Raw genomic sequence first — 13,535 nt, 5'->3', positions numbered from 1 at the left:
GCTCCCATGTCAGAAGGAAAGAGGGAAAAAGAGAAGGAGTAGGTGAAGGAGAGTCAGTACAGCCCTAACTGAAAAATGACATAAGAAAGCAACAAGCATTTTATCTATTCATCCTCTTTTTTGAAGGGGGAGGGTCGGGAGTACAGGCTATGTGCTAAGCACTATTGCAAGGATACAATTAGGGACACATTCATTAAATCAATGATTACATGAAACTTATATTTTAATACAGAACAACTGATGAAAAAAGAAACAGGAGAACAAGAAATTTAACCAATAAATTAACCAGATCATTTCAAATTTTGGTAAATGCTATAAAGACAATAAAACAGGAAAGTGTATTGAATAATACCCAGGGTTTGGAGTGGGTAGCATGCTACTTTAGACAGAGTGGCTGGGGAAGGGTTAGGCCGAGTCCTAGGGCAGAAACAGGCTTGGTCCCTTTGAGGGATTGAAAGAAGGCATTTTAGACGGTGGGCTGGAAGCCTCTGTATTATGATGTAAATTCACCTTTTTGTATTATTTTAAGTGGGGAGTTGGGGGGAAAGGGGGATCCAGAAGGAACTTAGCCCTATGACTTTGACCCTGTTCGGCCAGTGAGTCCCCTGGGGAATCCCTCACACAGTAGTTGCCCACAAGGCTCTGTTCTGTAGTCAGGAACATCCTGCAAACCCCAGGCTGCTTCTCTAAACCTGGTGTCATGTTCCAGAAGGGAGAGAGGCAGGTGAAAATGACCGTCTCCATTTAGCCACATCTTCCCTTCTTCCCTCCTGACAGCAGTGTCCCTACTTTCAGATATGAAGGAAGATGTGGAACTTTACCAGGGGTTCAGCAAATGTCAGGAGAAAGCTGAGTAATGCCTAGAGTTTGCCCAGATGCCTCAGAACTGAATGGAACAAAAAGAGCTGAGAATGGTACCAGAAAGGAAGTCAGCTCAAAATATTCTTCTTCTTAAAAAAAAAAAACAAAACAAAACCTAATATGAAACAAATCCGAAGCCAGGAAGTGGCAGTTCTAAACAATTTGTGCTAGATGCTGCTTAGAAACAGCAAGGGGATGTGTGAAATGACTCTGTCGTGTTGGAATATTCACTGCCCTTGTGAGAGAGAAGTTCCTGGAGCCTACCTTTCTTGTGACTCTGGAGTGATCCCTGTGTTAGCAAGGTGATGTTGGTAGCAGCAAAAGAAAAGGGGTGATATGTTAGCCTAACTATAAAACACCATACAGACATGGAAAAGATGAACCGATGTGTTGTGGGGGAGAGGCCTTGAGTATGGCGGTGGGAAGGAGAGTGGCCCTGGATCCAGGTCCGGAAGTTGCGTGCCAGCTGTTTACTGCCATGTTTTAGAGAGAATGTAGCTTTAGTCTTTGCCTGAACCTAAAACTACCACCTGGTATCCTTACCCTTTTCTCAGGTTCATAGGATCCAAAAGCCCTTCATGCATTAGCACATCCAGAGATTTTCAAACTGTATTTTTCGGGTCCCAAGGCTTTAGCTAAGGTACATCAGGAGTCCATCCCTTGGGGACGGAGGGGGTTAAGAGGATGAGAAGGAGCATTCAGCTCCCTACCCCCATTTCTAATTGGTTTTGCTTTTTAAAAAGCCATTAAAATAAGCATTGGCTTCGTAAAGACAGGAGGTGGAAAGAAGTTTTAGCTGAGGCAATATGGTTGGCTTCTTCTTTTGAGTGAAGTTTAACTTCTTGGACCTCCATGGTGGTTCCAAACACAAATAGCAAGCTAGATGGAATTTGAGTAGACCTAGGAGCATTGATAGGCTATTCACAAGACTGCTTTCTCCCCTTTTTAAAAACCATCACAACCTGTCTTGTTCACCAATATCCAAACGTAGTTCTTGGGTCTCAGCGACTGAAGCTTGTTCTAGTAATCATCGTTATGTTCCAGCAGACAAACTGACTCCCTGTCTGGGGCTCTGTATGATGAGGAGCTTGGGGCCCATCTTACCCACGCTGAGGCCCAGCCTGTGTCCCTTCTCTCCTGGGCAGCCTCCCCGCACCTCTCTGAGCTCCTCTAACTGCTCCTTTCCTCCTACTCTGATGGCAGGAAGAATCTATGCACAATCTCCCTTTATGTTGGCTCTTAATTCTTTCATTGGTTTTGCTTTGTCCACACTGTGATGTCCTTAAAAGCACAGACTTGGTCTTAGACTTTTTGTATGTGTTTCTCAAGTATGGCAGTGCTGGCTTAATTATAGGCAAGCAATAAATATTTGTTGATTGCTAGGCCTTGCTCATTTTAGAAACATTACAACTTATTGAAATTTGTTCCAACTTGGAAAACAGCTCTTATAACATCTGCTTTCTATATTATTTCTGTTCTGGAAAGGATTTATAATGACCGTTTTTCTCTTCTCCAGTATGTATGTAATCTTATTCTGGATCAAAACGACAAAAAGCCTCTATTTTACCATCTTTCAGTTTTGTCATTTGAAGTAAATATAACATGGACACAAATATACTGGCATCCCTCAGAGTTCCATACACTTCACCAACTAATATATTGGCTTATGTATGAAAACGCCCTTCAGAATGCCTGAATTTGCATCTCAATTCAATCTGAAATTCTGCATGACCCTAATTCCAAAACATCATGCCTAGATCTTAGGTTTCTAATTTTTATAGCGGATAGCATTTCCTCATCTACCGTGAGCAGTGGTGTAAGTCTGATTTAGACACTGTCATGTGCATTAACTGCCTTAGGGAATAGTACTGTATGAATACCAGATATCATTGTTATTGTGTCTCCAGGACGTTATTTTAAGAAACGTAATTCCCTGGCTTCAAATGTAAGTTAAATGATATAGCATACGCTTTGCCTGGAGCATTGATGACTCTGGTAAAACTGCCACCTGGCTAACAAGCCCAATGAGAAATGTACAGCGGCTCTGATGTCATTTATAACAATGCCTATACATTGGATAACAAGGGCAGCATTGGCTCCCACCTCCGCTGGCCGTCTTAACTGCTGGAAATACCGATCTGCTTTCTGAGCTGCTGTTGGCCATTGCCACCTGCTGGCTCTGGCACACCATTCCCCTGGCTCCCCTCCTGGTGTTGTCCTGGCAGCCTCCCCAAACTGCCAAGTTTGAGCCAGAGAATACAGGGGTGTTGGAGCTTTCACATTGCTGAGGCTGCATCCTGCAAACTGGCTGGCAGCGGGGCATCTTGTCGCTCTCCAGGGTCAGTGTGTTGACTACTATGGTGATCAGCTGGCTAGCAGCAGTGGTGATTGGAAATTGCCCCAGAGAACGTCACGTCTTGGCAAGGGAAGGATACCGAGGGAGTGAGCCTTCATAAGAGAAAATAAACAATGCTTTATGAGGTAGCTGCGAGCATTTCCTATCCAGCCTGAATTCATTTCAGGCATTTAAAACTTTTCTCAGAGTTGCATTTAAGCATTTATATTTTGATCTGGCAACTCTTCGTGCATTGGTGTGACTTTTAAGTTCTGACCTAGAACTTCGATGTTCCCGTTTAGCATGTGAGGAGTCAAAGCCTGTCTGAGGTCACAGTGGTTTCAGGTGGCAGATTGTAATGAAATATCGGGGTGCTCACTTGCCTTGTGCTCCAAGCACTGACACAACTTATTTATATATTTAGTCATCTGCATGGCAAACAGAAGGGTTTGTATGCATTGTAAATACACTGAACCATGCTTCCATAACACGGGTGGAGTCGCTGATGAGCTATTGTCCAAACCAGGCAGTAAAAACCCCAGTCGGAGTCCTAGCTGACTCTGCACAGCTAATGCCCAGCACAAACAGACTCACAGTAACAAAGCTAGCGTTCCAGGGCGTGTGAATCTTGCCATGAGACTCGGGCGTTCTGGAGGGTTTTAAAATGTAGCTTTTATTTTTATTCAGCTATGGTGAGGCTTGTCGTTTAGGACGTAATGGCCCTGAGAAGACGGCTTGATATATTGACAGATACCCAGAGGAGGGGGCGCGCCATGCCAAGGGGGCCGCCTAGGGAAGCACCTGGTCCGCCAGGAAGCAGACGGAATAAGGGGAAAATGTGGGCAAGAGTCTTTATTGTGTTTTCCATAGGAAGGGACAAGCCCTCAGGATTAGGATTGGCTAGTTTGAATAATTTCGGCAGGCTCTGGGGCAAAGGGACTGTCCCTGGTTGTGGTACCTGGCCCTGGGGTGATTAAGGCAGACGAAGGGTGGCCCGAGTAAGAGACCCCAGTAGAGAAAGGGGTTGCGGTAGAGGCTGTGGAGGCTGTGGATGGGTTAGTCTGATAGGAAAGACATGCTCCCATGTAAGCGGTTTACTACCTCTAGGAATTAGCCAGCTCTGGGTAGGGCGCCAAGACCCCATATGCGAAAACATCAAGAGAGTAGAATAAAAACACATGCCTAATGTGTACAGTTAACCGACATGCACAGTGACCGCGAATTTACTACAATAGGGTTGTAGCTGATTTGTTCTTTATATTGTCTTCAGAAACCTCAAACCAAATAATCTTCAAATTTTCTAACTGCTTGTGGGACAGCAGGGAAGGGTACAGTGACTGGTAACATTTAAAACTGCCAGCCACAGTTATTATCACACAGTATGTGCAGAGAGGGGGGACAAGGGAGAGATTGAAGAAAGGAAAGAAGCCTCGTCAGAAGCATAACTGTGTTGAGTGGCAACACTAGAGGTCATGGTAGTTGGGCAAATCTGATGAGAGAAGAGACGTATTAGAAAAGCTTCAAATCCTAATTTGGGTTTGTTCGCTTTATTTATCAGGTAGCAGGGAGCTTCTTAGTCTGACTTGAGATTATTTGGCTTGTATGCAGTAGGCAGCCATGACAGCTTTGGAGGGATGATGGCCTGGGTGTAGACCCTGGCTCTGGCCCTTAGAAGCTCTGTGACACTGGGCTGACCTCACCAGGTCTAAGTTTCTTTATCTAGTATGGAGATAATAATAGTACCTTGAATGAGTGCTCAAAACTGTTAGCTTTGAATAAGTCAGATCCCATTAGAAAGTGGCAGCCTAAGAGAATTCCATCAATCTTGTGTCTAGCGTATGATTCTCCCTCTTATTTCACACCCTTATTAACAAATATTGTATTTTCATTTTCCATTTCTGTTCCCTTCATCTTGATGTTACAACACTTCTAGTTTTTCTACCAAAATTGATTCTGAAAAAAGGTAATTTGAGCATGTGTTAGCATTAAAAAGTAATATAAGAAGACTAAAAAGTACAGACATGCTACAAGGGACAGTTAACATATCAAGAAATTCCTCTAGTCTCAATAAAATCTTGTGTTCTGATTTTCCTTTTAATAACATATAATAGTAGACATATAAATTTTCTTTTTCTTTCTAGATGCTGTGTAGGCTCATGGAAAAGAATTAGAAAAATGTTTTATAGGAGAAAAAGGGAAGATTTAAATCACTATAATCTTTCCACCCAAACTCATTTTCATGCTTTCTAATTGCCTTTTTTTTCTAAATCAGTGTTTTAAAAATATAATTGTTGCTCATGATACGCATACGTTTCACTGCTTCATTTGACATTGTATCATAGCTGTTGTATATTTTATTATACCATTTTTAGTGTCTAAGTAATATTCTCTTTAATACTTTTTTGGTTATTATAGGAATTATTGAGAAAACAGAGGAAATGTAGATATGGAACAAAGGTCCCATACCAATGGCCCATGGGCTAGAACCACCCAGAAGAGACATTTGGGAGGGAGAACCAACTTTAAAAAACAAAACGAAAAACCTTTAAAAAATCAAAGAAGTTTATTTAAAAATATGGTTTTCTTCTTCTCTCAAAAACTTGGACCTGACGATATTATGTCTGCATTTCCTGTGCAAGAATATTTAGAAATAGAGTAGGGTCCACTTTCAACTTGGTGTAAGCTTTTCAGTCTGTTGAATCTCCCATCCCCTGTGGCTCCCACTCAAGTAATTTGACTGCACTGGAGGCTAAGGAAACTTAGAAGGGATTCAGGCTGGGCGTGGTTGAACTGGAGGCCACTAAGGCCACACCAACTTGTAAGTCGAAGGCTTTGTTTTAGCAATGAGGTCTAAGGGACAAGAATGGAGGGAGCAGTGAAACTACAGCTCACTGGATGCAGCAAAGATGAAGGAGGTAGAAGGATGCTCCTAACATCGGAGTCCGGATGTTTTTGTGCTAAAAAAAAAAAGAATCCATTTCTTATGGATGGCCTTGAAGTATAAAATTAAGAATTGTAAGTAAAAATTGTATTTTGGCAGGTTTAAGAATAAATATAATGAAAACCCATCTAAAAATTAGAAATCATCAAAAATAGAAAAATCTCTCTGGAAAGCAGAAAGAGGTACACAGGCACATGCTGGAGAATGACTTGTCAGAGAGCCGGAGAGGGGATGCAGACACTGACTGTTTATCTTACCCAGTCTCACCATTGTGTGATTCTGTAAGCCAGAGCATTCTACAGGCAGCTCCAGAGACTCTTAAATTGATACATGGAGGCGGCGACTCTGAAAACACAACTTGCATTTCCTGTGGAGCCCAGAACTTGAAAGTAATCTTATATCTCCTACTCAGATCTGCACCGGTTGCCAAACTGCAGGGGAGTAAAAGACTGCGTTATCTTGATAGACGAGCTGGAGAATCCCACACAGCTGTGTTGTGGAAATGTTCTCGATTTCCCTCATGATAACATTGAGTCATAAAAGGAAGAAATGAACATTTATTTGCCAACTCCACCTGTCTGTTGGGCCCACCATATCTATATTAGCATCAAGGGAACTTGCCTATAGTGCTGAAAATTTTATCAGTAGGAGAGAAGCAACTGTTTTTTCTCTTAAATGGTGGCTAAAGCCAGTTCCGTTTTCATCAGAAATTAAAGGATAAAAATTGAGACTTGGGTGACTCGCTTGTCAACATTTACATTTAGTAAAATGCTTGAATGAAAAAAAAAACCACAAATTTTTTAAAATTCAGAATTAGGGTAAAAACTGCTTTTGTTCTGAATCCAGTCTGAATACCAGAAATGGTCTTTTATTTAGAAAAAAGGAAGAAAAAGAAAAGATAATTGTGTTTTCTAGATAAAAGCAAGATCAAATGAAAGAAGAAAAAGGGAGGTAAATGAAAACTCAGGAGCAACAATATTTTCTTTAAATTCTAAGTTCTGGGATTTATCCTTTTATTAAATTTTTTGGTAAATTCATTATTTCTGAAATCACTGCAATGACATCTCTTCCATTGTCAGAGAAGATTAATTTTAGAGTTGAGTGGGAAGTGAGTTTTCAATCTATCCAGATTAACTGATGCACTAATTGAAGTGCCTGTTTTCTTTTTATTTATATTTCCAATTAGCTCATCTGCTTTCTTTACACTTTTAGGATCCGCTATTTACTATGCAGATTCCTTTCAAAATTTGACACTACCCTGTGACCTTTGACCCCCACTCTCAAGTTGAAGCGTAAGTACGTCCTAGTGGGACAATGTGTGTTGTCCTGTTTTGAAGAATAATGCAAACACCAAACAAAAATAATCAAAACAAAACAAAACATGTTCTCTGGACCACAACAGCAAATCAGACCTGGCATCTGTACCCACCACCTTCACAATTTGATTGATAACTGTGATTTGCTGACTCTCTCAATTACTCTGGTTTCATTATAGTCTGAGAAATGTGCCAAGCACTCATTTGGTTTTTATTATCTTTCTAGCCTTGTGCTTACATGAAATGCCCCAAACTGGCATTTCAGGAAAGGAGAGGTAAATTATAGCCAAAAGAAAAATATATATATAAATATATGTTTCTTCAGTGTGACCTTGCAAGCAGTATCATCTTGCATTCTTACCAAAAACCATATAAAAATGCACCGTTATCATTCAGGGCACTGCAAACCAGGACACAGCCTGTTCTAAGTCTTTTTAATGTGCAGATCCCACATATATTTGGATTTTCTTTTATTCTGCTGATAAAATCCCCTTTCTAATCTCAGGTGAATAGAACCATTTTCCAGTCCATTCTAACAATCTTGCTCTGCAACTACCTGGTCACCGATCCACACACAATATGGTTTTGAAATGACCTTGAACTAAAGGAACAGCACCAAACCTTATGACTATAACAGTTTTGGAGTGTTTTAGAAGCACAGGATATTTTAATTATGTACCATTTGAACTCAGAGCAAAACGTACAAATTATGTCCTTTCCCTCCGGGTAGTAAATATTAGGACATATGGACTGTTTTCCGCAGCGTCCCTAAGATTGAGGACTCTCAAGCTTTGAACTAGCAGCTTAGGCAACGCCTAAGCCTTTTACAGATTTCAATAGAACTTTATAACTCTGGCCACTAAATACAATTTTAAGATAGAGGTTAATGTATGTCAGAAAACGAACAGTCTAAATAGTGCCCCCTGTAGAAAATAGTATATTGCATTAGATTTTACCACAACGCAGATAAGAATACACCAGGAAAAGGAAAGGTGACCCCTCTTGAATTCTATTACCAATCTGGGTATTAGTATTTTTGTTGATATTCTCCTTCAGCAGTAACACCTAACAGTAGTCTCTCTAAATACCCTGCTCTTTTGACCAATGCCTTACTGGGGCTCTTTACCAGTAACCATGTATTAGAATGCGATTTGAACTGGGATCTTCCTCTCTGTAATAACAACATTCCAAACTGAAACCTTGAGACTTGGCCTCTTTACACTTGGCCCATATCCAGTCACTTTAATAATAGCTGCCTCTTTCTTACCTCCCCCATTCTTGCTTCCTTACCTCCCTGGGTAATCTGTATGCAGTCTACTTCCTGGACTGCATGGCAAGCTCTTTCAATGTTGGAATACCTTCAAATGCTTCTTTGTACGTAAAGGCCATCTTTGTGGTCTTCCCAGGTCCAAACCAGAGCTTTGGTGTAATAATCATGTTTTAATTTTTTGCCCTGTAAATAAATAAAACTGAATAATCATCTATTATTATAATGTTCTTGGGCTAGGTTTTTATGGAACCTATATCATATTTTGCTTGGTTAACATTTACCATATTTTTCACATTAAAATTGCATCATTTTCTTACAATCACAAACTCCTAAGTATATATTTTCTATAATCTGAAATTCTGAAATTAAAATACATTTGCATAGGATTATATGTATTTTTAAAAAATTCTTGGGCAAGTAAAAAACTCTACATTAAGCTCTACTTTTCCATTGTTTTCTACACATTTTTATTCTTTTAAAAGCTTTCCATAGACAACAGTGTAGAAAGTCTCACATCTTTCCCTGCAAATTAACAGACCAACTGAAAGCAGAATTGTTAGTGAACGATATCTCTATTTGGTGACAACACTAGTCTTTGGGTTCAATCCAGGTTTCAGATACAGTCTCTCCTGGGTATGTTTAATAACTTCAGAAACACCATGCCTGGGAAAAAAAAAGTACTCATAAGAAAGAATGCAAAGAATAAAAAGGCAGAGGATGTGGAGGAAAAGAAGAAATGCTTAATGTTGTATGGCATGTTTCCATTAAAATTCTATATTAAGCACAAGTTCCACAAAGTCCAAATGGTAACATGCCTGTAACACTGCTTTGTTAGGGAACTATCACAGAAGTCATCACAATCCCTCTGTTTCTAATAAATCACAGTAATACATGATGTTTAACTCCCGTCAGCCTTGACATATTTTAATGGGCTTCAGCATAAATAACATAATATCCAGATCATGGGCATTTTCTTTTTTAATAGTTGTAGCACTATCTCCATCACTGATCTGATGCTGAGGAAAAGGGTGACACTCTCCAGCACAGTTGTCTACTGTGTACAAAGAGGTGTGGAAAGAATGGGTATATTGTAAAAAGTCTTACCATGACTTCATATCTTATTGGATTAAAAAAAATTTTAAAGATTTTATTTATTTATTTGAGAGAGAGTGAGCACAAGCAAGGGGAGCTGCAGACAGAGGGAGAAGCAGGCTCCCCACTGAGCAAGGAGTCCGATGCGGGACTTGATCCCAGGACCCTGGGATCATGACCTGAGCCGAAGGCAGTTGCTTAACTGACTGAGCCACCCAGGTATCCCTACCTTATAGGATTTTTAGATCAAAAAGATATCTATCTTATTTTTTATTCAGTTGTTAAATTCCAGGCACTGCTCTGAGCTGAGAAGCTAACATTTCCTGAAAAAGTGCAAAACCCTAATTAAGCTCTTAGAGAGCCAGGGACGAGTACAAGCAGGAGTTCCTGTTCTCATGGAGTTTAGAGTCTAGTGATCTCTAACATGAAAAGATTCTAAGTGCCTAAATCCATACGACATTGTCCTAGGTCAGGAATTGGCATAGCTGTGGCCTATAGGCCAAATCTGGCCCACCACCTGTTTTTGTCAAGTTTTACTGGAACACGGTCATGCCTGTTCATCCACACATTATCTGTGGCAACCTGTGCACTGCAGCCGCAGAACTGAGTAGCTGTGATAGGGGCCATACGGCTTGCACAGCCTAAAATATTTACTGTGTCGTCCTTTACAGAAAAAAAATGGCCAACTCCTGGACTAGGTGAAATAACAGGTTATAGACAATGACTTTAACTGTTTAAAGCTGGATTTACTTCCTACACCTCAACGAATTCTTATGACACCTCACTGTGCTTTATCGGGGAGGAACCTGAAGATGGGAGAGGTAAATGATTCTGACCAAAGTCACAGACTCACCAACAAACAGAGCTGGTATTCAATGGTGCTCTTCTGACCAAGGGTTACACCACAACACTCTGTGCGAAACCTGGTCTGGAATACAGCAGAGAGGAAGACAGCATTATTCCTTGTCCTTTGGTTTACATTCAAAAGAGTTCAGTAGCTCAAAGCACTTCCTAGCCTTGAAGACCCCAGGAGCTTCTTTGGCACATAGACGAGAATTGGTTAATTGTTCCTATCTTATAAAGTAGGAAAAAGAACGTTGTTTCTAAATACATTGTTAGAGAAGCTGGTAAGAGAGAAAAACAAACACAACAACGCTTTCCTATTTTACCCTGCAGGGTTCTCTTTGTGATACAACAGCACTGGACTCAAAGTGCATTTTTGAAGGCTAAGAAAAGTAGAGATATATTCTCGGCACCTAGCAGCACACGGTATTCAGTAGGTATACAATAAATTTTTGGAACTTTGAGAAGAATTTGACCTTTTAAAAATACTGTTTGCTCTAAATTTCTGAGCCTGAAATTATTTCTTATTATAGATTCATAAGAGTATTACCTTTGGCTTTCAACTCTTGCTAACAAGAATGGCCAAACAAATTTTTAAAACTTCAGACCTTCAGAGTTTTTAAAACACTTTTTTTTTTGCTTCTCAGACATAACTGAGTTAATTTAAGTTCCTTACATTAAAAAAAAAAAGAGCTTGAAAAATATTCTTTTAAAATATATTAATTTTAGTCAACAAGTCAGTGACATGTTAAACCATAATGGAGCCTGAGGCTAAATGAAAAACCAGTAATCCTGACCCTTCTTTATGTAACATTTTAATATATGATCCATCATGATTTGCTTGCATTAATTGTGATTTCTTAAAAATATGCAAAAAATGTTATTTGTATTGATTACTAATTTTTTTTTGGCAGCCCTTAAATTATGCTCAAAAAGCAAATGCCTTACTCACCTCACTCTACTTGCAACTCTGCACAAACACAAATATTTTAAAGATATTTTTCTCTCACTGGAAAAATTATGTAAAATAAAGCTTCCAGAGAAAAATCACCTGGGCATTATTTCCTTCACAACTTCATTCCTAGCTTTACAATAAAATAAAAATTTGTCGAGTACTTGTTTTGCATCTGATTGTGCCTGATGACTGAAATGTTACTGAAGGAAAGAGAAACTTGCACGCGGGTGATGGCCCCTGTCAGTGTTTTGAGGTGGGTGAACAAGACCTGAGAAAGTTCAAATTCTTCTCTTTGGGGATTTCTTCTCTTCACCCTTCCTTCTCCATTTTTAGATGGCAGACAGTCCTGGTAAGTACATCTCTCTTGACTTGCCCTTCGGTGCTCTATCTCAAAGTTTCTACTCCAAGGAATTGGAGTGATGGAAGAAGCAAGACTTCCTGGTCCAAATCTAAAGCCACACTGTCCAGTCAATTTCTTAGTAATTAAGCTGATAATTTTATCTCCATCTATCTACCTCCTCTGCCTTTATTCTCAACTAGTACAAACATGAAATGAGAAAAAAGAGTGTTTTTATTGACCTTAATCCCAACATTTTTCCCCCCAAATTTTGCTATTTAAGTGTAGTCAAAAAGATTTTTTTGGTTTTGTAGACTTATTCTACCTCTAGTAGCAAACTTTAAAGTCCTCTCTGGTTTCTAACCTTACCCATAACTTCAAAGCCTTTCCAAATGAAGCATTTTAACTTGAAGGAAGCATTTTATTTAAATTAAAGTGAAGTATGAACAAAATTGATGATTTTAAAAACAAAAATATAATTCAACCACCTAAAATCTTATTTTCCTTTTACATATTAACCTGTCAAAATGTAAATATCTGTATTGCAGTTCCTTTCTGATTGTGCATAACATATGTTCTGCTTTCCCATTTCACATTATATCAAACCCATTTTTCTGTGTTTTTATATAATCATAGTCACACAGTAATCATTCTGTTATGTGCTTAACTTATCAGATCATATTCTATTTTAAACGTTTAGATTTCTTGTTTTAGTAGAAGACAAAGAAAGTCCTGGGGCGCCTGGGTGGCTCAGTCGTTAAGCGTCTGCCTTCAGCTCAGGGCGTGATCCCGGCTCTACCGCGGGGAGCCTGCTTCTTCCTCTCCCACTCCCCCTGCTTGTGTTCCCTCTCTCACTGGCTGTCTCTCTCTCTGTCAAATGAATAAATAAAATCTTTAAAAAAAAAAAAAGAAAGTTCTTCATAAGTATAGAATATGTTTCAATTTACCTTTTTCTTCATATAAATTACTGGGAGTAGGGTTACTGGGTTAAAGGGATGACTATATGATATATGATTGTAGTTAATTATTCAAGTTCTTTTAAATATTAAAAATAAAAATTACACCTCTAACAATGATGATATTGTAGTGACAACTTGTGTTTGAGCTTTTCCCCCAAATTTTAAAATAATTTTGTATATTTTGGTCTTATTTTACTGATAAACACTAAACAAACTCAAATATTATAAACAAGAAAACCAAGGTATAAAGCAATGTAAGGAAAATGGTTGTGCTCATGTGTTACCAAACAGCTGGATTAAAAAAAAAATCAAGAGTTACATTATTTATCTAATACAAACATCTGGATATATAAAAGTAGACAAATGATTTTCACAAAAAATTTTTTGATATTTTCCTCTGGATGTCATTATGCTATATAAATATACCTTGTTCCCAATTAGATTATCAACCACAAAATAGACAAGCAGTAAGAGATGCTCCCATAATTTAAAACAAGTTAAATTTGGAACAAAATTTATTAACACTGAAATCAGCATAAAAATGACAATTCCTATTTTATTATTTTAGGAGGACTAAAGCTGTAAAATAGAACATGAAAAAGTATGGAATACTAATTTCTAACAAC

At 38.9% G+C, this 13,535-nt stretch overlaps 1 long non-coding RNA gene across 1 annotated transcript in view; it reads right to left on the bottom strand.

Moving 5' to 3' along the window:
* Window positions 1–10,681: 10,681 nt before the first annotated feature.
* LOC123001633 (uncharacterized) overlaps window positions 10,682–13,535 on the bottom strand; it is a 49,021-nt gene continuing 46,167 nt past the window's right edge. The window contains exon 6 of the long non-coding RNA XR_007187788.2: window positions 10,682–10,743. This is a non-coding gene — a long non-coding RNA (uncharacterized LOC123001633). The remainder of the gene's footprint in view (window positions 10,744–13,535) is intronic.

This window comes from Ursus arctos, unplaced genomic scaffold (assembly GCF_023065955.2).
Source record: "Ursus arctos isolate Adak ecotype North America unplaced genomic scaffold, UrsArc2.0 scaffold_9, whole genome shotgun sequence".
Classification (NCBI taxonomy): Eukaryota; Metazoa; Chordata; class Mammalia; order Carnivora; family Ursidae; genus Ursus; species Ursus arctos.
This window is presented reverse-complemented; position numbering and strand designations above follow the sequence as displayed.